The sequence below is a fragment of the Maniola hyperantus genome, chromosome 14 (genome assembly GCF_902806685.2).
Source record: "Maniola hyperantus chromosome 14, iAphHyp1.2, whole genome shotgun sequence".
NCBI lineage: Eukaryota > Metazoa > Arthropoda > Insecta > Lepidoptera > Nymphalidae > Maniola > Maniola hyperantus.
Genome location: NC_048549.1, coordinates 10472698 through 10500075, shown reverse-complemented (window position 1 = coordinate 10500075; position 27378 = coordinate 10472698). Strand labels below are relative to the sequence as shown.

The window sequence follows — 27378 nt, the reverse complement described above, 5'->3', positions numbered from 1 at the left end:
GTAGGATAAACTCAAATTGCACCCATGCGAAGCCGGGGCGGGTCGCTAGTAGTGTATAAAAAATGACTTCTCACGCGCCATTTTAACTTTGTGTCAAATTTCATGTCAAAAGTACGATTTTAGTCCTTATTAATTTAAAGGTGAACTGTATTTCTTTTTGACATGAGATTGGCCCATAGAGTTAAAATAGGGCGGGAGAAGTCATTTTTTACGGACTATAAAAGCCTTGCAGAAGCTACCTTGTATTTGAATAAAAGAAATAACAATACTGATTGTAGACCGCTAATTTTTTATTACTTTATTGCACACAAGATAAATGAAATGTGACTTAAAACTACGATGCAAAGGCCGGCCTTATTGCTTACAGAGCAATCTCTACGAGGCAACCTTTGGTTATAGAGGAGTGAATAGTAGAAGTAATTATTAGTAAGGTGTAAGGTAGTACAAAATAGTTAAACAACATTTTATAATTTTTATAATGTTTTACCCACACTTCAAGGAAATTTCTAAATAATTTTAAATACATATCAAAAATTGCACTGGCAGCAAGCGAACCGTAGCGCGATCCCAGAAGATGCGGGTTCGATCCTGCCGGTCCGCAATTTTTGATATGTACCTATTTAAAATTATTTAGTTAAACAACAATGATATATATCTAACACTACGCTCAATATGTATTTTGTCATAAAACCAATAACTGGAGTGGTCAGTAAACAATATACCTAACCCTTCCATATATTGGGTACATAAACATTATTTCCCATCATGAAGCAGGTCAGGCGTGATTGATGGGGCGATATGGTGATTTTCTTTGTACATTAGCCAGTACACTCTAAACATCTTATCGTTTCCTTACTCAGAGAATCGCTTTGTGTAACACTATAAAATAGTTTACACTTTACACAATGCGTAGAGTGTGTGTCATATGTGTGTGCATATTGACACGATACGAACTTAGGACGGAAAACAATTCACAACGATATCACTAAGAGAGAGAGAGAGAGAGAGAGAGAGAGAGAGAGAGAGAGAGAGAGGGAGAGAGAGAGACAGCGGCTGCCAGACCTTCGTTATTTTATAAAAAAATACAAATATAAATAAAGTCATGTAAGTGCATGATAGGTTTGCACATGATGATAATCATGTTTCTAGTGCGCGTCAGACGGTGTGTAGGGACTATATTGGTCCCCTGAGGTGGGTCCTCAGCAGGCGCCGCTGGCTGGGTGGCGCGAACGTGTTTGGCCTCGTACCCCAGCCACCAGGCGATGCGTGTAATATCGTGGGGTTTTAGTGGGTAAGAGTCCGACATAACCTCCGTGCCATGAGGATTTTTCCAAGGAAAAAAAAACGTTAGCACTCTATATCAGAGTAAGTACCTAAACGTATCCCTATAGTCGTAAATCTTAATCGTAAACACTGATCCAACTTTCATCAAAGGTCCCCTAAAACACTAGATATTATGTTTATGCACAACACCTAGTCTTCGACAAAAAATATGAATGTAACATTTTTTTTTTATTCATTATATTATGCGCAAGCTTGACCACGATCACACTTGATGGGAAGTGATGATGTAGCCTAAGATGGGACGCGTTTGCCTAGAAGATGCCTATTCACTCTTGTTTTAAAGATACCCGGATTATAATTGGCAGGAAACACTGATCTCGGAAGAGTATTCCAGACCCTAGCCATGCGTATAAGGAATGATGACGCAAAGCATTTCGTACGCGTAGATGGAATGTTGACGACATAGGGGTGGAAATTTGCCCGTTTAAACAATACCTAATTAACGTTCTTTTAGTCATAAAATTCTAGCCTCTAGGTAGTAAAATGCCTGGAAAAGTACAGCTTAAAATGTTAAAATACAGCTAAGAACTTAATAGCGATATTTTTACTGTGAACACTTGGACTGAAATTCAGTGTATACGGGTCAAAGAAGTTAGTAACTCTTTTTGCCGCAAACACGAAACTGTAAAATGGGTCAATCCATAGAAAATGTTGAGCGAGAGCCGGCATATTACACCACATACGTATGCGACATGAGTCATATGCTGGGTCACCACGTGCCAACATGCTCGACGATAATTCAGGCTAATTCTAATATATGGACGCAGGTATCGATCTATATATATGAAATTCAAAGTCCTGACTGACTGACTGACTTATATATCAACACACAGCCTAAACCGCTGGTCCTAGAGACATGAAATTTGGAGGGTGTGTTCTTTGTAAAGAGTAGGTATCCACTATCCACTAAGAAGCGATTTTTCGAAATTCTACCCCTAAGTGGGGTAAATAGGGGATGGAAGTTTGTATGAAAGTCTATCATTTTTAAAGTTACATCGATGAAAATTGGTATTTGGGTTTTCGGTTACAATAAAAAATACGTAGGTACATATTTCAGGATTATTGAAAATTCTACCCACACGCCGATCTTCTAAAATCCATCCGAGAGAAGCCGGGGCGGGTCAGCTAGTATTCTATGAAACTTTCTTATCGAGCATTTATTATCAGCATGTTCAAGCACTAATTATTTTAGGCTTATTCTGTAGTTTACAACGACGTATTATCCTACTAATATTATAAATGTGAAAGTGTGGATGTTTGTATGTTTAGATGTTTGGATGTTTGTTACTCAATCACGCAAAAACGGCAGAACAGATCTGGATGAAATTTGGAATGAAGATAGATTATACCCTGGATTAACACATAGGCTACTTTTTATCCTGGAAATCAAAGAGTTCCCGCGGGATTTTGAAAAATGTACATCCAAACGGACGAAGTCGCGGGCATCAGCTAGTAATGTAAATAACGGGTACGTACCACGATTAAAGAATGATTTTCAATTATCGATATTTGGACCCAGTTGCATGAGTTGTGGTCACGACGGGACCATCGAACTGGGTCGAAATATCGATATTCTTTTCGGTCAGTTTCTCTTTTTAAATAGGTAGGTAGGTACATATATAGATAAATCACATCTCATCGATCAATTACAATCTTTTTCACAAAGCTGCTTTTCCAGAATGTTTCGCTACGGGCGTTCTGTTCCCAAGGTGTAATTGAGCGTGTGATACGTGCACTAGCCGGCTGTGAACAGCGTCTGCAACAGATTGCAGGGTTACATGAGCTATGCACCAGTGAAGTGGAAATAACTCCGCATAAAATAGCACTAAGTGAAGTGAATATAACTTTACGCATTATAAATATGTCCTCCTAAAACTTGGTCGCTAACTATCGACCTCAGAGGAAAACTCAGAGTCACTCGGTGGGCGATAGAGAGAACTGTACTTGAAGTTTCTCTACGTGATCAAATCAAAAATGAGGAGATCCGTAGGAGAAAGACAATAGGTAACCGAAATAGTTCAGCAGGTTGTGAAGCTGAAGTGGCAATGAGCAGGGCACCTAGGGGTCCTAAGGTGCTAGCATGGCGACTGGACATGGAAAGTGGACTAGAAGACCCCCACTAGGTGTACACTGTACAGACGACATCAAGCGAGTCGCAGGGAGCCACTGGATTCAGGCAGCGCAAGACCGTGGCGCCTGGAAGTCCCTACAAGAGACCTATATCCTATCCAGCAGTGGTTTAGATAAATAGTTAAAGTCTGTTATGTTAGTACTGCATACATGGGCGGTAAAGTCTATGTTTGTTTTATTGGAAACCTAATAATGGTTATCAAACACTACATAAACAATTTATTGTATCGTGTGTGGCAATTAGCAGCTGCGCTTTGTAGCAAAACACAAAACACACAGATAATTCATATGTCGGTGTAACACCGGCTGTGTGTAATGCGCGAGCGTGTGGTCACGTTTGAAAAGAAATAACATACGGTTCAGGTGCCATAATATTCAGGTTTAGGTAATTACGTTTATTTATAGGCACGTATATTAAGTATTTTTTATTTAACTATCAACGCAACGCTCAAACTACTGTACGGATCGGGCTGAAATTTTTCATGCAGATAGCTATTATGACGTAGGCATCCGCTAAGAAAGGATTTTTGAAAATTAAACTCTTAAGGGGGGTGGAAATAGGGGTTTGAAATTGGTGTAGTCCACGAGGACGAAGTCGCGAGTATAAGCTAGTTTATTATATTATGCACAAACAAGTATTGTTATAATTTGTATCTCGAAAAACTGCACAGCAGTTCGTTGGCGAGTAAAAATACAATTTATGTAGAATGCAGATGATACATATAAAATCTTGATCAAATTCAAACGAATCGTACCCGCAACTTGATGTTGAATGATGTTTACCGTAAGCTACTGAGAAACCAAATGGCTAGCAAGTAACAAGCTTGTTTGCAAGTGGTTCGCCATAACAGGACAAGATATTTTGTGCAAGTAGCGCAGAGAATGTGGGAAAAAGGCGAGCACTCAAGACGATTCGAACTAATGGACTAAGAGTCAGCGCGTGCCAGACCTTCGTTATTTTATAAAGCTGAAAGTTTATCCGCGAATTGTCCATAACACAGGGAGGAACGATCAGCGACTATGAAGTTCGGATCATGGTGGCTTTGGGACATAACAGGTAACACATGTGTAAAAATCTTAGTATAAAATATAAAATATATCTTAGTATAAAGTCTTATTTTTTTAAATTTTATTTGGTTTAGTACCTACCTATTAGAAATCACGTCACCTTTGTTACCTCATATCTCCCAAAGCCATCATGATCCTATCTTCTTAGTCGTTCCTTCCTGTGTTAGGGACAATACGCAGAGAATCTTTCAGATTTTATAAAATAACGAAGGTCTGGCACGCGCTGGCTCTCACTCTATAATAGTTACCTAGTCGGAAACAGTTGCTGCAAGAACCAAAACATAAGAAGCGCGATCGTTTAAATAAGATAAAAGTACTTTTTCTACTATAGTACTCGTACTTTGAATAAAGTTGCTTTTCGCGGTCGACTTATATATCTATCTATCACTATTGAGTTTCTTCCATTTCAACGCAGCAAGAGCAAAAATCCATAAACCTATAGTCCTTATAACTTAGATTGGCCGATTCTCTTGTGACAATCTCTGAACTAAACTAAAATGACACGTCTAAATCTATTGCTATCCCTGTCATATAAATGTTGCTTGCGGAAAGGATAGCACTATATTTAGACCTGTTAATTTAGTTTAGTTTAGTGATTGTGTACATAGAGAATCAGCCCCATTGTTTGTACAAAAACTGGTTAAGTGCGAGTCAGACTCGCCCACGAAGGGTTTCGTAATACGTGCTATTGCTGCATTGAACAGGAAATAAGTAATAACACTTTTTAATTTATTTTGTGATGAAACAAAAAATTCACGGTTTTCGGATTTTTCCCTTTACTTGTGCTACATTACTTACCTGCTAAATTTCATGATTCCAGGTCAACGGGAAGTACCCTATAGGTTTTGATTCCCTTGACGGGTCTTGACAGACAGACCCTAAAAGTGGTCGAATAGAACGCATAATGAAACTTTTCTATTACGGGAAATTCAAAAATTCTGCTGCAGATGTGAGGCGGAAAACCTCTCATGGGGTATTAGAGCGAAATTTAGTATCACGTTGTCAAAGGCCTGCAGAGCATACGGTTGTTATGCCAGCACTTTTCAATTTTCCTACCCTTTAGGTATACAATCAGTAGATGATGGACCAATATTAGATATTATTTTGGTTATGCGTTAAATGAAAATAGAATAAACGCAAAGAAATTAAATTTACTAAAAGAAAATTGAAATAAGACGTAGTGGTGACTGCGAATCTAAATGCAGTCTCGATAGTAAATTCAAATATAATGATGGAAAGTAAAATAGGTTAAAATAGGTTTTCACGGCTCATCCGTTCAACCGATTTTGGGTAGGTACAGATATAGTTTGCATCACTGGGAAGGACATAGGCTGGATACTATTTATCCCGGAAGATCAACGTGATTTTTAAAAACCTAAATCCACGCGGACGAAGTCGCGGGCATCATCTGGTTTATAATAAAGGCCTAAAGTCAGAGCTTAATATTTAAGATGCTTTTAAGAATGTTAAAGTTAAACTCTGTGTTAAAAATAAATTGATAACCATAACATTAACCTTAAATCAAAAGAAAGCAGTCGGAATTGAGCAGATTGTCATAAAAAAAACGAGTTTAAGCAGGAAAAGATAAATAGCTCCAATAATACCCGAGCAAGATAAAAAATAAAAGTACTAAATGAGCCGCTAGACCTAACGGCGTCGCAAGCCGATACATTGCCCGGTCCTTGAACTTGGGACTGAATTACTGAAACTATTTATACCAAGGAGCGTGCATACGAACTAAAACATTTATCTGCAATAGCGGATGAGTAAGCTTATGCTAAACTTCAACCGGTATTGCGTGACTAAGTTGAACGAAAAACTTATAGGTAGTAAGAGACTTTATGATATCATCATCAACTCATCCTCGCCTTACTACTGAGCACGGGTCTCCTCTCAGGATGAGAAGGATTTACTCCACCACGCTGGCCAAGTGCGAATTGGCACACATGATACGATGATGGCATAATTTTTAGTTATAGTTTTAGTTTTTGGTTAGTTACACTACCGAGTTTTTGCTGGTTCTTCTTGGTAGGAAAGGCATTCCGAACCAGAGATTTTTTTTTAATATTCATAAGCATCATCATCATCATCATGATCAACCCATCGCCGGCTTACTACAGAGAACCGTTTCGGGAACTCACAAGTGTACAGGTTTCCTCACGATGTTTTCCTTCACCGTTAAAGCAAGCGATAACTATTTTATGCCTTGAATCAAAATCTTAAGTAGGTAGGTAGCGTTTATAATATTCCGACCCAAAAGTTACATATTTACAAGCGCTTTTAAATGACCTAAGTAAGCAAAGCAAAATGATCTGTAATCTATGTAGAACAGAGAAAACTGTGTCCTACGTTTAAGATAAAATTAATATATCGTGATATCATTTCATAGGCATAGAGTTACCGGCAGCATTTGTTTGTTAATAGATACTAAAAGTAAACACATAACATCACAATGCAAATACACCAATAAGAATAGATGTTGCAACAATAGATAGGGCCTTCTGACGACATTAGTGTTGGAAACAAATGGATGTGAAATACACAGAGCGAATTTACTGCTCTATTTTGTCCGGTTATGTAAGAAAACACGTCGATCCATACTGCATTATAATACTACTAGCTTATGCTCGCGACTTCGTCCGCGTGGACTAGTCGAGATGGCAATCGGGGTGGGGACGCCCCGAACCCGGTGCGGAATAGTGCGGGTGACGTGCGGGTGTGCAGTGCGTCCCCTCGCCTCATACCGCGATTGCTATCTCGACCTGGCGCGTACTATATAATATTAATTGTAACAATATCAATCTCATTTCTTATATATTTTTTTCGGTATTAAAAATCGATTTTATTCTTAAAATTTTTCTAACTTAATTTTATCAGTAAGATAATACATGACGTGTTCTATTGAAATAGGTTCGTTATTAATTATGTACCTGAGCTTAATACTTCTGTGTTAGGTATAGTACGTGAATAGTATATATATGATTCAAATCATTACTGATCTACTATAGGATCACTTTGTTGTCTATCTGTCGGTCTGTCAAGAAACCTACAGGGTACTTCCCGTTGACCTAGAATCATGAAATTTGGCAGGTAGGTAGGTCTTATAGCAGACATTCGGGGAAAAATCTGAAAACTCTGAATTTCTGGTTACATCACACAAAAAAATTAAATTGTGGTCATGAACTAACAATTAGTATTTTCCAAGTGGGGTATCATTAACTATACATTCTACAACAGATTTTTATTGATTTTTATGCATATAATAGTTTTTGATTTATTGTGCAAAAAGTTAAAAAAATTCGACTGCACTACGGTACCCTCAGTGCGCGAGTCTGACTCGCACTTGACCGGTTTTTTGCGCCCAAATCGATACAACAAGGAGGATTATACTTAGATCGGTTTTTTTGCAAGTCTACCATTACAGATAGTTATTCCGGTTCTTATTTTGCACCTGTTTGGCAGAGCCTAAGTAAAAATCCAATGCAAACAACAATCGTAATTAAGTATACTTTTAATGAAGATCATTTAAAAACTGTCTTTATAGAACGCGACAGGTTGAAATGGCAATCGGGGTGGGGACGCCCCGCACACCTACACAGCCCCCGCGCTAATCTGGTGCGGGATAGCGCGGGTGTACGGGGCGTCCCCTCGCTTCATACCCCGATTACCATCTCGACCTGTCGCGTACTATACACATAATTTTCTAGAATAAGATTCTCAAGACGGATCGCTAGTCGGATGATGACACCGCATAATATAAGGCAGTGGTCCGACCGCCGGCGAGAAAACGACTAACTATCCGCGATTTTCTCTCTCAAGAAACGCACAATAAATGTACATTCCGTGTAAACGAAAGAAATGCATGTATCAAAAGTTGCTCTCTGACTGTTCACACTGCCGGCGACGACTCGGTTTACTAGTTTTGTCGCTGAGCGACGAGCTTTCAACAATAAACTTGCTCAGCGATATTCGTTCAGCGATGCTCGCTCGCTTGAACACGTGTAACGCGCGCGCAGGTGTGCACAGGACTGAGCGAGTAGCGACCGCGGGCGAATGGCACGAGTAATCGCTCGTCGCACTTGCACACTCGCTTATAGCCCGTCGACAAAACTATCGAAACTACACACTCGCTTCCTGCTGATCGCCAACTCGTTTAAGCTTCTATACTCGTTTCTCGTTCATCGTCGGCGGTCAGACCGCTGCCTTAATATGCATTACAATAAAAAACTGATTTTACCTTTATTGGACGTCGACACAATACCAGTTGACCGATAGACTACATTCCTGAACATGCGGTTGGCCCAGTTATTTATTTTTTCAAAAACAGGTGTTCCCATGTTTGAACAATAGCCACTGATTAACATGTGAGTCATAAAGGTACTGGGAGGAGGAGTCAAAAGAGAAAATAAACGCTGATGTTTAAATTCCTGTAAAGTGTGACGAGGTATGACTCAGATAGTTTATATTTTAGGTCAGGTAATAAATATTACTTGTGAAATTAACAGTGATGAAAGTAGATCAAGTTAATGCGTTACTAAATAAAACAGCAAGCCTGCAAGTATATGTAAATATTATTATAACGAATTCTAAAATAAACTGATGAGAAAATCTATCAATGAGTATTGAGTATTATCATTGATAGATTTTCTCAGTTTATTTTAGAACAAAGACGCAATCCGAGTCTGTTTGTATAATCGCTTTTAATTTCGTGGTTTTAAGGGTTCCGTACCCAAAGGGTAAAACGGGACCCTATTACTAAGACTCCGCTGTCCGTCCGTCTGTCACCAGGCTGTATCAGCTCATGAACCGTAATAGACAGTTAAAATGTTCACAGATGATGTATTTCTGTTGCCGCTATACAACAGAACGCTAAAGAACAGAATAAAATAAATATTTAAGGGGGCTCCCATACAACAGACATGATTTTTTTTTGCCGTTTTTATAGAAAATGGTACGGAACCCTCTGTGCGCGAGTCCGCCTCGCACTTGGCCGGTTTTTTTACTATTATGTATTTAGAAATTTAATGAGGAAATTCTATGTGAAACAAATTCACATATTTCAAGTAGTCTATAGAAAAGGTACTGGAGTAACGGCGAGTTACAAATACAAGAAAACTAGGTACGGGTTTATTCCTAAATAGTCCTACATAATAAATATAGGTATGTATTTATTTTTGCAGCTCGTTCGTAAAATCGGCGATGTCAATATTATATTTTTCGTCGACAAACCTTTCACGGTACCACTAATGTGTCAGAAATTACGTCCATTGCTTCATATTTCTACCAATTTTGTGTTATTCGATATTCGTTGATAGAATAACAAGATAATCTAAAAATAATCAAGTATATAAATGTCACTGCCGTGTAAAGACATTTCACTGATAAGGGAAATATATTTTTGTACGAGTATTAATATACAGGATGTAACCAGAACGCTAGCGAAAACGAAAACAGTAGGGCGATTGTCTAAAACCTGCATCAATAATTATTACAATCTCAATTGTTCTGATTGGCTGAATTTGTGCGATTCTTGTTGCAACAATGCATTGTAGCCAACAGTGAGCGAGCATTAACCAATCAGAGATGATTGCGATCGTGACATTGTAGCTGTCAAACAACCGCGGTAGAGCCACAGGTGATAGTACTGATGATTACTGATAATATGATACCACAAAAAAAAACGCGAAAATATATATATAAAAAACCCTACACTTTGTAAAAGTTCACGATATATTATTGCAAATAAACATCTGACTGACGCTAGAGGTCAACGAACGTTACCTGAGTAGACCACTCGGAGTCAATGCCGCGTCGTAGGCAGATCATTGACCCGAGTTTAGCACGCTATACGTTGCGAGTTTGAAAAATACTACATCACTAACCCTCTAACAAATAAACCTCGAATAGCGGTGGAATAGTTATGCTCTGTTTTGTCTTTCTCTGTCATCAGTAATTTGACATTCGAAGGCAAAAGACAAAACAGAGTATAACTATTCCACCGCTATTCCAGGTTTATTTGTTAGAGGGCTAAACTACAAAATGAGGCAAACGGTTATTGGTATTGGATTGCAATTTGTTTGTTTAGGTAGTATACCAATAACGCTAAGTTTTTGCTAGCGTTCTGGTCACACCCTGTATAGACGATAGTACGTACGCGACAGGTACAGGTCGAGATGGAATTCGGGGAGTGAACACCCCGCACAATCCCCACGCTAACCCGGTCCGGGCGAGCGCGGGTGACGTGCGAGTATGCTGGGCGACCCCCCGCCTCATACCGCAATTGCCATCTCGACCTGTCGCGGACTATACTTCTATTCTACCTGTATAAATTCAACGTTATCTAAAATTGCGTTACTTTGATGAGATTCACGTAACGCCTCAAAGTTGACATCAAAAACAGTAACTCAATATCAGAATTTACGTGGATTCGGAAGTAGGTACGTGATCTGGGGTGGGCGTGCGTAAGGCATCCCGATTTTCGGTCAACGAGCCCCAATGGACTGCTTCTACCTAATTCCACTGAAAGTTTATCTCACCAAATTGGTCTTACTGACGTTTCATGCCCAAGTCGAAAGCTTAACAAGACGTGTTACTGTCATCTACAGTTTACGTAAGGGTTGTAAAGTTTGTAAGTTTCAAAGTAGGAGGTAATCTCCGAAACTACTCATCCCATTTCAAAAATTATTTCACTGACACATAGCTACATCAACCCCTAGTCATATAGGCTAAGTTATCTCAAATAATTTACATACCAAAATTTACATTATAAAAAATATATATATGTACCTAATACCTATTATGACAACGCCTTAAGCGTAAGATATCACATAACATTAACCTGTCTTTGTGTGGAATTTTCTTATTACACTAGGCCATCATTAGGCCGTATCTAAATTGACAGATATCCATTGACGAGTTTACCTAGTTACCTACTCAAACACAAAGTGCCTAATAGACCGTTAAATTCTACTAATTGAAAAAAAGATCAGAAGTGGGATCCAGTCGCGCTAAGTAAACCCCGGATTTAGTTAATGTAAAATCAATCAAACTTTATATATTATACAAAGTATAAGTGTAAGTATTTGTATCAATGCTTTATAAACCGATAAATGTATAAAGGCGCGATCCATTTAGCCGGTGGTGAACTATCGATGAAACCCTATTAAGTCAATAATAAGATTGCATCGCATCAATTCCAACGCATGCGACATACCATGTGGGTTCAAGGGATTATTTTACAACATAGATAACTAGTAACTATGTAGTGAATAGTAATATAATTAATGAATACTAAAAATCTCATAGTAAAAGAAACAGACCGGGCTATAGATTAGTTGTTTAAAGAAAATCTTCTCGGAGAAAAGCGTACCTAAGCGACGCGATTCACCCAACGCTTTAGACCTTCGGGAGTTACGGTTTCTCATAGTATCATGGCAGTTCGCAGTAACAAGGCCGTATGGGCAGCGTTAAGTGCGCATCTTACGCATTTCAGCGAAAATCTATATACTTGTTTAGCTTTTAAGTAAACTAAGGCAAACTAAAGTACAGCTATTAGAGCCTATAACAATCCAGGTGGAGAGACTACCCCACTTCGTAGTCAGCATGATCTATGTTACTGGGTCTACACTTGCAATATATCGTCAAATAACTATTACGACTTATGAAAGTTGACGACCTAAGCACTACGTAAGTTAGATAAGGTCTAGGAGGGAAAAGGACTATCCATATCCATACTTTCCATAATATTAGAAATGTATGTCTGTTTGTCTGTTAATCACTTTGATGACTTTTAAATGAAAATTATAAATGCTTTGCCTATTTTTGAGCAAAAAAATCAACGATTCAGCGCGGCAATAAAGCCAGTAATCGTGATATTATTCCAAGATAACCTGCATCTCGCTTGCGGGAAACCTGCATCAATCATTATAACAAAGAAGTTGGAAGTACTACTACGTATAAAAATCTCAATTGTTGTGATTCGCTGAATTTGTGCAATTCAACAAGGCAACAATGCATTGTAGCCAATAGTGAGCGAGCGTCAACCAATCCGAGGTGATTGCGATCGTGACATTGTAGCTGTCATTCTACGGCAATCGCGCACCTGATATTTTAAATTATATGGATCAAGATGTCGTAATTACTGTGCCACACACCTACATTTAAGTTGAAAAGTAACACATATTTTCTAGATCTAATTGCAATCTTCAACAACACGACTAACCGTAACGTGAGAATTTCTTGCAACGAACTTTCGCTGACCAAACCACTTATTGTCCTGATATAACGATCGGCTGGGTGCATAATAACTATAATTAAATCGTAACACACCGTTCTGAGGGGAGACTATAAAGCTACATTGTTATTTCCAGCATTAAATCTAAACTTCAAAGTTTGGAACATGTAGAGTTGCCTTTCTATCGGTATTTTACAGGATATATTTCGGAGAGTGTGCCGTTGAACTTTTCAACCTGGTTCCTTCTTCACCTTTCTACTATCGTACCGCAAGGCATCGCCAAGGTCTGCACTCGCACGTAGTCGAAATTCCACGGATACGTACGATTTGAAGCGATTTGCCTCCACATTTCTGATTCGAACCGCTAAGATTTGGAACACCCTTCCAGCATCAGTTTTCCCTTTTTTTTTTTTTTTATTCAGATACAAGTTAGCCCTTGACTGCAATCTCACCTGATGGTAAGTGATGATGCAGTCTAAGATGATAGCGGGCTAACCTGGAAGGGATATGGCAGTTTTTATTGAACCCGTACCCCTTTGGTTTCTACACGGCATCGTACTGGAACGCTAAATAGCTTGGCGGCACGGCTTTGCCGGTAGGGTGGTAACTAGCCACGGCCGAAGCCTCCCACCAGACCAGACCAGAAATTTAGAAATTATAAAATTCCAAACCCCTGCCAGGAATCGAACCCGGGACCTCCCACTAATAAGACTACAGCGCTCACGACTGCGCCAGGGAGGTCGTCAAAACCTCTAACTATAATATGGGTACCTTCAAGTCAAGAGTGAATAGGTATCTTCTAGGCAAGCGCGCTCCATCTTAGGCTGCATCATCACTTGCCACCAGGTCTGACTGCAGCCAAGCGCTAGTCTATAAATTTTAAAAAAACCATATTTTCATGACGCCTCGGGCTAAAACGCGTGATCAACTTCTTGGACTACTTGATCCTGTAATCTGTATCTTCACGTAGCGTTTTTTAATAGCATCGCATGGTCTAAACATCTAGCTTCTCTAGCAGCCATAACGTCAGAAGAAGAAGCGTTAGTCTTCGACGGCAATGATGAAATGCCCAAATTTATGTTCGGACGCCCATCATCCAGAGCATCCGGATGGAATCCTAAGCTACTAAAAATCTCAAGCTGTTGAAAATAAGCGCTACCAGCTCAGTTCACGACAGTTAGGAAACTAGTGACAAAACTTCGAGGCTTCACCTACACTGGCAGGCGTCAATAATATTGTCTACCTAATTTTGAAACGACTAGATCTTTTTGATTCACGTCGACCCTAGCCTAATATTTGACATAATGTCGATTCAGGATCAAAACCGAGAGTTTTTTCAATCTAGTTCATTCTGCTACAGTTCTTGCAATTTACGAAGGCGAGTGGACTTTACTTGTGGTTACGTCGCATAAATGGGCATTGCGTAAGTGTGCGTGCATGTCGGACCAATCAGTCGCGAGCAAGCGCTCGCAAACGCACACATTCAGTGTACGTTACTTATACCAATACGACTTAAATACAAGTATGAGCCACTCGCCTTCGTAAATTGCAAGAAATGTACCAGTCAATGGACGACCAGCCTAAAGTTACATTGTCAATCTCAACAGCACGCCTTTTTGTGTCACCCCCAGAGGAGATTAAAGAAATTGTGCCCAATCCCATTGTCCAGTTCAACCATTTAAATTGTCCCTATTAAATTAAACTTGGCCCCATGACAATGCGTACGCTTTTATTTGTATTCATTAAAACTATTACATTGTACCTACTCTATCACAGTTGCGAAATAACGCCTTGAATACACAGAGAGAGTTTCTTGTCTTTAGGCATGCTGTGGTGCACATACTAATAATATGGTTGTACATGTACATTGTACACATACTCTAAAATAAACTACAGTGCGACAAGGCTCTTTTGGCGCATGGCGAAAATCGAAACTAACGTTGCCTTCAAGTGTCACCTTTGTTCTTATTTGAAGAGTCTAAGCTTTTGTTCTCCAACAGGGCCCCCCTGTCAATGTCATTCAAGTGCCAAAAGAGCCTTGTCGCACTGTATATTATCGTGTCTAACAATTTGAACATTTTTTTGACTTCATAAAAGGATAATTACTGTTCACTTAGTATGACTGTTTTAGGGGTAGTCCACTGAGATATTGTTCTGAACTTAAAGCTTAGGGATGATAAATGATAATAGTTAATCTACAAACCATTTCATTTATCGCAAGCTTAACGTTACATTATGCCAAATTAAGAAAAATTACAAAGGTAAAGGCGATAGTCGGTCATCCTATGCAAATCATACCTACCTACATACATATTTTATGATTCAACTTTTTAATAACTTTGTTTATTAAAATCTAGCTTTATGTAAATGAGGCTTAAAAGTTAAAAGCTGTAATTGTTAAGGCTATTATGCTATAAATATTAAAGGTTAAAGTCCTATAACAACCATGTATGGTTACACGTAGGTTTTCTGTAACCATAGACGGTCGATGATCCGCGCTCAGTCACGCAGGGGTTACCATGTAAATGAATATTCCTTGTACGGTTAATAAATCGTAACCACAATACTAGGCAAGTTGAAAGCCCGTTTGATTACTTAGTAACTAGGCAAGGTACTTAGACATCAATCAATGGTATCCATCACTTTACATAATATCACATCATCATCATGAACCCATCTGTACCTACTCAGTAGTTAGCCGGCGATAGGATCTCAGAATGATAAGGGTGTGGCCATATTATACCACACTGGCCAAGTGTAAGTTGGCGGACTTAACACGTTCTTTAAGAGCATTATGGAGAACTCTCAAGCATACAGGTTTCCTCACGATGTTTTCATTCTCCGATAAATCAAGTGATATTTATTTAATTTCTTAAAAAACCTAGTAAATATAAAATATTAAAAAAATCAGACTTTATACGTTGACATAAGATTTTTACACCTTTATTAAATGTTATCTCTCTAAGACACCGTGATACAAACAAACATCCAAACAAACGTTCCTCGCAGTGTTGGGGACGATACGCAGAGAAACTTTCAGCTTTTATAAAAGGCTATATATATAAAAGGAAAAGCTAACTGACATACTGACTGACTGATTGATCTATCAACGCACAGCTCAATTACTGGACGACGCCTGGACCTTAGTAAATTATGGTCAATCTTACCGCTCCTAAATCGTTATTACATGGCGCATACCTGTAAATAAAAATAATCAAGTATTAGTTCTGTAAAATATAAAGTAAAAAGAAGATACGTACCAACCTCGATAAGCGCCGAATTTGTTTTTGAAAGTCGATTAAACATAGAAAACTGTACACGTAGGTGTCGTAGACAGAATAAAGAAATAATGGAAAAACTATTTAGTTTTTTGTGGCCTACCTTATAAGTATACCTAGTCGAAACACAGGCTTCTGGCTTACAAAATATGCGGAATAGATGGTGAAATCTTTATCAATCAACTAATACAATAAAAATAATGCTGTCTTATCAGACATGATAGCATTCCTTCCTACTCGTAAATCATTTTACAATTTTCGATCGCTATCAAACAACAAGTACTGGCCAAAATAATATAAGTATCTAATTATAAACAATTAGTTAAAATCAACAAAACATAAAATCCTCTGTGATAAAATCCGATATGGATTTTAATAATTTCCACAGGTCTTAATTACCTAAATGCTAATTTAGGACCTGTGCTTAATGCCTTTTCCACAAGGAATATTGCAAAAAAGGATATCCGAAATCCGCTTCGAAATTAAAATTAATCAATCTATCTGTTATCTCTCGATAAGTTGTTATGCAACGTTGTTATTTTGTCAAAAACCGGAAGGCAAGTTTTAATCCCGGAAAATTCAAAGAGTTTCTACAGGATTTATCAAAGACTGGAATCAATGTGGAAGAAGTCGCTGAAATAATCTCGTAATTAATAAGTGTTCCGTAATAGATTGGAAGTTTTAGGCATGACAACACCGCAGCTGAAGTATTTGCACACAAGATTTGCACAGTAATGGGAAAGAACGGGAGCAAAATAATTTCAATATTACAAGAGAAAGTCAGGACAAATTTGTCTAATTCAATACTTTTATTATAAAAAAAATCGTTTCACTTTATAACTACTAAACTTTAAAATTATATTAAAACCGGCCAAGTGCGAGTCGGACTCGCGCACGGAGGGTTCCGTAATAAAAGCGGCAAAAAAATCACGTTCGTTGTATGGGTACTAAGCAAGTTCGTAAGCTTAATTACCTACCATGTAATTCAATAAGGTATAGGTAGCAAATTCAAATACACACTGTCTTTAAATTGGGGACTTGTAGTTTCAAAATAATAATACATTAGCTGATGCCCAGGATTTCGTCCGCGTGGATTTAGGTTTTTAAAATGCCGTGGGAACTCAGACTGTCCGGGATAAAGAGTAGCCTACGTCACTCGCCAGGTCTTTATTAACTATAGCTGATCCCCGCGGCTTCGCCCGCGTAGATTTAGGTTTTTAAAGATCCCGTATAGCCTATGTCACTCAGGAATAATGTAGCTTTCTACTGGTGAAAGAATTTTTAAAATCGGTTCAGTAGTTCTAAAGATTACCCCCTACAAACAAACTTAACGACATTACCTCTTTATATAATACAACGGGCCGTGCAGCAGAAATCGTAATATTTTAATTTCGCCATAACTTCAAAACCAAACGTCCAATTTTAATCATTCAAAGACCAAATATTATCTCCATAAACTGTTCTTAGTGATGAAATCATTTATTTTGATAAGGATTAATAGCATGAGTAAAATAAACGCGTTTAAATGTAGTCCAAAAAAATTCAAGATTTTTAAATAAAAAAATGGTTGCTGTGCCTCACTCGACATAGATGGGTATAGTGTGTCGCGGACTTTTTTGTAGATATTTATAAGATCTACAATTAATTAGAACATTTTATGGTTCTATCTTTTATAGTTTAGGCAGCGTACGCAAAATAAGTAACTTTTCTGGTTGATTTTTTACACCTTGTGTCCGAAAAACCCAAATATCTTACGGAACCCTATTTTTTTCCAAAATAAAATATAGCCTATGTTACTCGTGGATAATGTAGCTTTCGAATGGTGAAAGAATTTTTAAAATCGGTCCAGTAGTTTTTGAGCCTATTCAGTACAAACAAACAAACAAACAAACAAACAAACAAACAAACAAAGTTTTCCTCTTTATAATATTAGTGTAGATATCCATGCAAAAACCACGCCAACCAATTAGTTGCTCCGTTGGGCGTGATTGAAGGACAAGTCAACACACTTTTGCATTTATAAAATGGGTAGCAATTTAAGGCAGTAGAAACTGCGCATTTTATCGGCTTTACAAAACACAGGCAACAGGTAGGCAGGTATTTCACAAAAAAATACTTACTTTCACTACCTATTTGTCGATATAACATTTTCTAACTATTCATAGAGGGCGTCATAGAAAGACGTGCGAGAAATAAATTGTACAGGCAAAAAATAAATTCCAATAGAAAATCAATTTACGATCGTATCAACTTATTCTTTTGAAGATAAGAAAAATAATTTCAATATGTACAAGAGAAAGTCGCGAACAAAATCTGTCTAATTCAGTACAAAACTTACTTGTTTGTTTTTTACTAAACTTTTATATTTAATGTGAAGTGTTTTTTAAATAAGTAGGTATAATAATAATTAATTAATATAAAAAGTCAACTCTAATATTTTGCTACTTAAACCATCTTTACCTAAACTACTTATCTAGTAGTAAGTCAAATCAAATCAATCTCTGTCTGTCTGTCTGGCGTGCTGTCAAAAAACCTAACCTAAGGGTACTTCCCGTTGGCCTAGAATCATGAGGCAGGCAGCCTGGTCTTATAGCACAAGTAAAGGGGAAAATCTGAAAACCGTGAATTTGTGGTTCCATCACAAAAAAAAACCGGCCAAGTGCGAGTCAGGCTCGCGCAATGAGGGTTCCGTACTACAGTCGTATTTTTTCGATTCGATTTCGATTCGATCATTTTGCACGATAATTCAAAACTATGATGCGTAAAAATAAATAAAAATCTGTTTTAGAATGTACAGGTGAAAACCTTTCATATGATACCCCACTTGATATAGTCTAGTAGTATAGTTGAAAATACTAATTATTAGTTCATGACCACAATTTAATTTTTTTGTGTGATCTAACTCTAAATTCGCGGTTTTCAGATTTTTCCCCAAATGTCAGCTATAAGATCTACCTACCTGCCAAATTTCATGATTCTAGGTCAACGGGAAGTACCCTGTAGGTTTCTGGACAGACAGACAGACAACAAAGTGATCCTATAAGGGTTCCGTTTTTCCTTTTGAGGTACGGAACCCTAAAAATAAAGTTTTGTGCTTCCGAAACAATTAGTTTACACATCAAGATGGCACTGTACTGGTATTAACTTACAAATTTTCATCATAATGGTTTGTGAGTTCTGGTACGATAGTACGGAACCCTTGGTGTGCGAGTGCTATTCGCACTGGTTTTTTTAAAGGAAAATAATAACAGTAGCATTAATAATAATAGTTGTGAAAAGGATTTGAGAATAAAAGCAAAGGAACGGTCACACAACATGATCGTTCGTTAATTTTACGGCCTCTTGTAGAGGTCAGCGCACCACAAACATCGGGCTTCCACTCCAAGTTTATGACTCCTTATCAGGGTACCGTTCAGACATCAACTTTAATAACCACTGCCGTTGTTTCCGCTAGAATGATTTTAAGAGTTTCAAACAAACATTCGTCCTTATGCTCTTCGTGGTCGCTCTAAGTTAAGCGTGAGAGCATGATATTGCAATCAAAAATTACAGACAGGACATCAAGAGCGAGATGCGAGATGCGAGATGCGTGATTAGTGAACAACACGAAACAACGTTTGGTATTACGTTAATTTTCTGCAAATAATTAACATTTTCTAATAAAGTAAAGACATTAAGTAAAGTTTGCCATAAAGCCATGTTTTACAATTTTGTGGTTTCCTTACATGGTTTACTAGCTTATTCCCGCGACTTCGTCCGCGTGGACTACATAAATTTCAAAGCCCTATTTTATCTCTTTAGGGGTTGTGTTTTTAGTTTTTTTTGTATTTTGTTTCTTAGCGGATGTCATTAGATGTCATAATAGCTACCTACAGGCCAAAATTCAGTCTGATCCGTCTAGTATTTCGAGCTGTGCGTTGATAAATCAGTCAGTCAATTAGTCAGTCAGTCAGCTTTTCCTTTCATATAATATATTTCTATATACGCACTTGATTTACGCACGATGTTACCTCAAATTTTAGTTAAAAATAGAGATGTTTCAAGGGTCATAACTTTCAAAATAAATATAATTTTAGTATATCAATTCGTTTATGACATAGATAATGGAAAGATAAAATGATATATGGCTTAGGCATAGCTCTAGAAAAGCAAAGAATAAAATAATAGACGTAATACGTTTGTATGGAGATGCGGGTGAGAAGTGTACCCTTAACTCTAATTTTATATTTATGTATACATACTTGCATCCAAAATGTGGGAACGAAATTCTCCCCTTCGTTCGTAAATGTTTATTTATAGGTTTTGAAACTACGAGTATTTCAGTGGCATCAAAAGCTATGGCAACGTTTCAATCATAACAGTGTGTTAATTAACGGGTAGAAATTCGACACTTCGACCCTGTTCATCTAAGTCTCTAAGATCTAATCGGCTGCATCGTTCAGCTTCCTTTGATGTGGGATGGTGACTTACGAAAGTGATATAATATTACCACATTGTCAAAACCGTTATAGTTAAGCTCTTTTCTACAAAGCGTTTGAGCGTCTTTGTCTATTATAAAATCTTTTAAGATAACAATAACGATGTTATGATAGTTTTGTTACAAGTTTTACATGTGCTTTTAGATTCGGTAGCTAAAACTATGATAATTTAGGAATTTCAAGCTCAAAGAGATGATTAATGATGAAACAATAGTGAAAATGTCGAATAGAAACGATAGTGGATATGGGTCGGGAAAGGATGTCGAATAACAGAGCCCACTATGTCGTGGCGATAAAAAATCGTGCAGTTTACAGCGTCGCGGTCGTGGCTTGTATATTCCTTCAAATGATGGTGTTTACATATAGGACGGCACGACTTACTGTCGTCCAAGACTCTTTCATACAACAACGATAAATTTCAGTAACAACATAGTGGAAAGTAGGAACGCGCCGTTAAATGATAAACTGATAGATTTCGTTGAAGCAGATCTAAGAAAGTTAACAGTTCTGGTAGCAGGATGTAAAGGTACTGAAAGATTGTAGTAGACTAATAGCTAGTTGATAAAATGAACATCAGTTTTCGTAAAAATAATACTAAAACAAAATACATTTTTAGGGTTCCGTACCTCAAAAGGAAAAACGGAACCCTTCTAGGATCACTTTGTTGTCTGTCTGTCTGTCTGTCTGTCTGTCTGTCCGTCTGTCTGTCAAGAAACCTACAGGGTACTTCCCGTTGACCTAGAATCATGAAATTTGGCAGGAAGGTAGGTCTTATAGCAGACATGAGAGGAAAAATCTAAAAACTGTGAATTTGTGGTTACGTCACAGGCAAAAATTAAAATGTGTTCATGAACAAATATTGCTATTTTCAACTTTCAAAGTAAGATTAATATACCATCAGGGTATCATATGAAAGGGCTTTACTTGTACATTCTAAAACAGATTTTTATTTATTTTTAGGCATAATAGTTTCTGATTTATCGTGCAAAATGTCGATAAAATACGATTGTAATACGGAATCCTCAGTGCGCGAGTCTGACTCGCACTTGATCGTTTTATTTTTTGTAAAAGCTGGTTAATTGGCTGCAGCTGTTTTAAGCTACATCATCTGCATAATACGAACAATAGTATGGGGCTGTGATATACAATGGCCTTTATTAAAGTGCGCCTCCCTAAGTAAACCAGGTCGGGACATAATTTTTTGTGGTTTGAGATTGTCCTGCTGTGCTGGCGGCGAAATGCAAAGACAAAAGGATGCGAATACAAGGATTTTTACTTAAATTTAATTTTGGTAAAAAAGATTTTTTAGCCTGAAAATGGACTCCATTTTTTGAATTCCACCCACATCTTCACTTGAATTTAAGTCTGGATTGATGAACTCAACAGAGAATCAAGGAGAACTAACAGCCGCACTCAGAGTAGCTTAATCGTTGCTTAAGGTATTCCTTATCCATACTAATTAATGCCTAAGTAACGATTAAGCGACTCTGAGTGCGGCAGTGAGGTTTTTCTATCTTCATTAGATAACTTCAAGTATAGTACGCGACAGGACGAGATGGCAATCGGGGTGGGGATGCCCCGCACACTCCCCGCGATAACCATGTGCGGGAAAGAGCGGGTGACGTGCGGGTGTGTGCCCCGTGTGTCCCCCCGCCTTATACCTACCCCCATCGCTATCTCGACTTATCGCATATTATACCTAGGTTAATGAAGATTGTATAACTTCTTAGTTTTTAGAATTTATTAGTCATTTATAGACTATAAATGACTAAAAAATTCTAAAAACTTGTAAAAAAAGTTGCACTATAAATTATAGTGCAACTTTACTAGAATATCTACCATTGAAATAATATAATTCCCACAATTCAAAACTTCCTAATTTACAAGAGGAACTTAAAAAATGCACTAACGTAGGTATTTATAGTCCTTAAAAGCTTTCTAAAGTTGCGATTCCTGACCACTTATAATATTAAAGTTCTTTTCATGTTGCTTTAGCCAATCTCTTATAATTAGTATAACTAGGACAAATAGTTAATTTTAACTCGGCCGTCTTTGAAGTACCGGAACACCCACGGTTAGGAGTTAAAATGTCGTATCACGTAATAAATGGGTTATGGAATGGGGAATTGGTATTAGCCGAATATCTAGCAATTTTATCCATCATTAGCGGTAATTGCTGATCGCACATTAAGTCACACCGCCGCGCCGCAAGAACAGCATACGGCGAAAACAACGTGATTTATAGTGAACGGAACCAAGTTTCCAACATCCATTGGGACTTGTGATGCAGGCTTGAACGAATTCGTCCAAGGATGCATGCCGTAGCCAGGGGGGACATGAACAACCCTCCACCTCCCATGGCCCCACCAACCTCTCGGTTATATGGGCCGAATCGCGGGAGGGCGCCCGTTCGGTACTTGCTCTTGGCATTTCCCGGGGCGCCTTCTTGACTCCCTACAAATTATTTTTTCTCTTCCTTGTCCCTTATGCTCACTCTCCCCCCTTGGGGGCTAGACGTCACTAACACAGCTGTGATCTCCGCTGCTGCTCCTCCGTGGTGCCGGCCTGGCACCTGTACGCTCCGAGCTGCTTCGCCTCTTATGCCAATGGTGCGCGAATTCCCGTAGCCGGTTGTAGTTCCCCGCCGATGAGACGAGGTCCGTGTAGAAGACCGGCCCCGCTTCCCCGCACTCGCACGCCGGGCTCTCGCACAACGTCATCCTATGCAGGCGCGCCCGGAAACAGCCGTGTCCGATGAGGATCTGTGAGGTCTCGTAGTCCGGCGCGACCCAGGTGGCCCCGAGCCTGCCGGATACGTCTGGGAAAAAGCGTCGCAATTCGTCACCCCAAATCTCCGCAGACCACCGCTCCTGCCACATCGCAATCACATCCGACCCGATATCCCGCTTGCGTCTGCTCAACTCCTTCTTGGGCACGGACTGGCGCACCTCTTCGATTCTCCCAACACGGATCAATTCCAGGTCGGCCGGCAACACACCCGCGAGCACCGCTAGCGCAGCGGAGCTGGCGGAGCGATACGCTTTTGTGAGTAAGATGAGGGAAGACCTCTGCGCCTTGATGAGCGTCGACCGCACGACGTGAAGCGCCGCCCTCCCCGCCCAGCACGCTGCAGCATACGTTATCGTCGCTACGAATGTTCCACGGTACAGGATGCGCAGCGCAGGATAACGGATGCCCCAGGATGAAGTCGACACACGCGACATCTTCCCGAAGCATCTCGCCGCGCGCTCCCCGATCGACAACGCATGCTGCGCGAAGGACAGACTTGCATCGATAGTCACGCCTCCGTCACGTGCCTGATCGAGCTACCACCGAGCTTGATTACTGGGGGTCGCTTCCTAATCTTGCCCTTTAGCGTCATAGCCAGGGGGGACAAAAATTATTGCGCTCACGCTCCTGTTTATTGTTGTATTCTATCCACACTACCTATAGACTCCTAATAGCCGGGACACCCGCGATCGCCAAGATTAGGTAGTTGTTTAGCATAAAAGTCAGCCCACGCCCGTTCGGTACCCTTATTCCGCACATTGTCTTGATTACGTGACTTTTGAGTCAACCAATCACAACAAAGCATTCTGCCCTATCCCCCGCCAACATTTTACGATTTTGTTTTCATGCAAAACCTTGTATGCGTACTCTTGAGATTGAATTATCTGTGATTCTATCTTACCAGATCTTACTGGCAGATTGAGAGGTAACATTCTACTAAACTAGTAAGGACGTGCTAATGATCTCAAGAAAGGATTTGGTTAAGGCCTATCGAAATTGTACTTAATCGAGTCGTATATACGCGGAATGTATTCGGGGCGCCCATTGATGTTCGAATCCCTATTCTAGGGGGGCCGCCCATCCCATTGTTAATCCAGAAAAACCCCTACTATGAAAGGGAACTCATAACTAAGGATTTCGAGTACGACGCAAGTGCGGAAGTGCGTATCTGCTCAGCAATGTGCGTTCAACATCACTCCAGCATTCATCTGGTGGTCTCGCATCCACGATTTTATTACCAAGCGATGATAGACCGGCCAGCTAATGGATGTCGGGAGCGTTAATTGAACTTAACTGTGAACGCCCTTCGCGTTCAATCGCTACACGGTGAACGCTTCATCAACTATAATTACAATGTTCAAGTGCTTCAAGTATAAAACTAGTAACGTTACGGGTGTGAACTTACTGGGTATATTTATACATCCTTTGTTTGTTTAGTTTTTAACGACCGAAATTAATAATCTTTCCTATCTGCAATTTGCCGACAAGTTACTCAATCAATCAATCAATCAGCCTGTTTGCGTCCACTGCTGGACATACGCCTTCCCAAGAGCACGCCACCACACACGATCCTCCGCCTTCCTTATCTACCCACTTCCCGCTATCTTCGTACAACAAGTTACACATATTTTAATGTATAAAACGGGTACATACCACGATTAATTACAGTGGTAGAATTAGGCAAACCAGGACAGCATCGTACGACATCGAAAGTTCACAGTGACGTTGTGAGTGTATTTTGCTAGACAGCTCGTGAAGTTCCAGCGAAAAGAACAAGAAAGAGGGTAGTTCGCTACTGCCCTTGACAGCTCGAACTTTATCTCTCGCAGCACCGCAGTCCCGTCGTGACCACGACCCGTGCAATTGGGTTGAAATATCGACAAATAAAAACAAAAAATAATCGTGGTATGTACCCGTTTTATGTAACCCACAAGCACGCACTCACGCATAATCTCTCTCCCACACACAAACACACATCCACACACACACAGACACACATACACTCACAGATACACACACACACATACATATGTTGTGAATCACCTACTAGGTGTTTTTACTAGTTAATTGACTTTTATATTTTCATATTATTATATTATTGTAAAGCTTGTTTAAATTATCAAACGTACTGTTATAAATTTATAATTAATATCTATTTAAGTAATCTGTAAAAAATTGTAATCCTATTTGGCCTTATTTTCCGTCTGTTATTATGTAAAATTATATTGTATATATCGCTGGTGATTGCAAAAAACTAATAAAATAAAAAAATAAAAATATACATTAAAATGTCATTAAACCACGAAATAAGCTTAAAATCATTAACAAGTTACACAATAGGTAAGTTACTCAGCAACGTTGTTTTTTTGTTAAAAATGATATGGTCTTATTTGACAAATTGCAATGTAGCTAAGTAACTTATCGAAATATTACAAATATGGATTATTAATTTGGGCCGTTAGTCTACTTTCTAATAGATATAATATACTCACTATTTTAGTTTCAATATACTATTTTTTTTAAATGAAAAATATAAAAAATATAAAAAAAAACAAAAAAAAAACCGACTTCAGTAACCACAAACACTAAAAAGTAAAAAATAATTTAATTTTTTGGAGCCGGTGCCAATTAACCGCACGAACCGTCTATCTACTCTTCATATTGTTTTGTGACTCGACATTGGCACCTCATTGGCACCGACTCCAAAAAATATTACTATAGAACTACAATTACTCTTGTGTACATAATATATTGGGTAATAAATTAAATTATTTTTTACTTTTTAGTGTTTGTGGTTATTGAAGTCGGTTTTTTTTTTTAATTATTTTATTTCACAATTTTTAGTGGCCCCATTGTACTAAAATATGATATGCCTGGTTAAAACCCTACTGTTTACAAAGCTATTACACTGATCGCGAGCAATTTACTCTTATCCATTGAGGAGTTCCGTTCTCCATCTCCGAAGATATTCATCAGATCTTTACCAAATTAAAATGGGACCACTTCGGAAGTATGTCCTACAAAACAAAAAGAATCATCAAAATCGGTTCATAATTGACGGAGCAATCGCCTAACAAAAAAAACATACAGACGAATTGAGAACCTCCTCCTTTTTTTGAAGTCTGTTAAAAAACTTAAAGCTAGCCTTATCTAACTAAAATTGAATTTATTTTAAAAGTTATGCCCCTTGAAAAATCTCTATTTTCTAAATATTAGAATATACAAGATTCTTTAACTGATGACTGACCGATGAAGCAGGCTCTTAATACATGTGGATTACTTTCTATAGATGAACCATCTTCTTATTAGGTTTTCGCATAAATGAATAATAATTAATTACTCTATGATATCTAAACTTCGGGATTTGTAGCTAATAAGCTTTTTTTAAGGAATTAATGGCTTCCTCAATTTCAATGTAAATGATAAGTTTTATATGCAAATAGTATCACGGACCGCTAAATGGAAAGAAATTAGTTGAAGCATTTGACACACATCGATGCCCAAAGTGCCTCAATGTGACGCATGATGCCATTGCCCTCTCATTTTAATCATTCTATGGAGAAATGGATGAGCTCATTACTTTAGTTACATTTTAGTTATTAAGTACTAACATAGTGATTAAGTATTTTTGTTACTAACTCCTTAGTGTTCAAGTATTAACATAGTTATTAAGTATATTTTATTGTTACTAACACTTAATGGATCTTTTGTTGTCCGATTAAATAAATAAAATGAATTGAATTACTGGTTCCATAGCAACATTTTCTTGGCTAGACTACCACAACTAGACTTGGTTAACACAAATCGATGATAAAATATTTCTGAAACAATGACAATACAAGTTTATCATTTAATAAGTTTATCATCATCAGCCTGTGGACGTCCACAGTCGGACATAGGCCTTCCCTAAAGAGCGCCACCACACCCGGTCCTCAGCCTTCCTCATCCAGCCACTTCCCGCCAGCCTCTTTATATCGTCGGTCCATCGTGCTGGAGGGCGTCCCACACCACGCTTGCTTAAACGCGGTCTCCACTCAAGGAATTTCCGACTCCAACG

General features: G+C 38.5%; 1 protein-coding gene across 3 annotated transcripts in view; it reads right to left on the bottom strand.

Annotated features, from left to right (window-relative positions):
* Positions 1–27378, bottom strand: part of Src64B (Tyrosine-protein kinase Src64B) — a 143834-nt gene that overhangs the window by 67847 nt on the left and 48609 nt on the right. Inside the window, exon 2 of one of the 3 annotated variants that reach the window (XM_069503103.1) lies at positions 15943–15973. The exons of the other annotated variants lie outside the window; for them this stretch is intronic. The gene's annotated coding sequence lies outside the window, so the exon portion shown is untranslated. The remainder of the gene's footprint in view (positions 1–15942; positions 15974–27378) is intronic. 3 annotated transcript variants of the gene reach the window in all.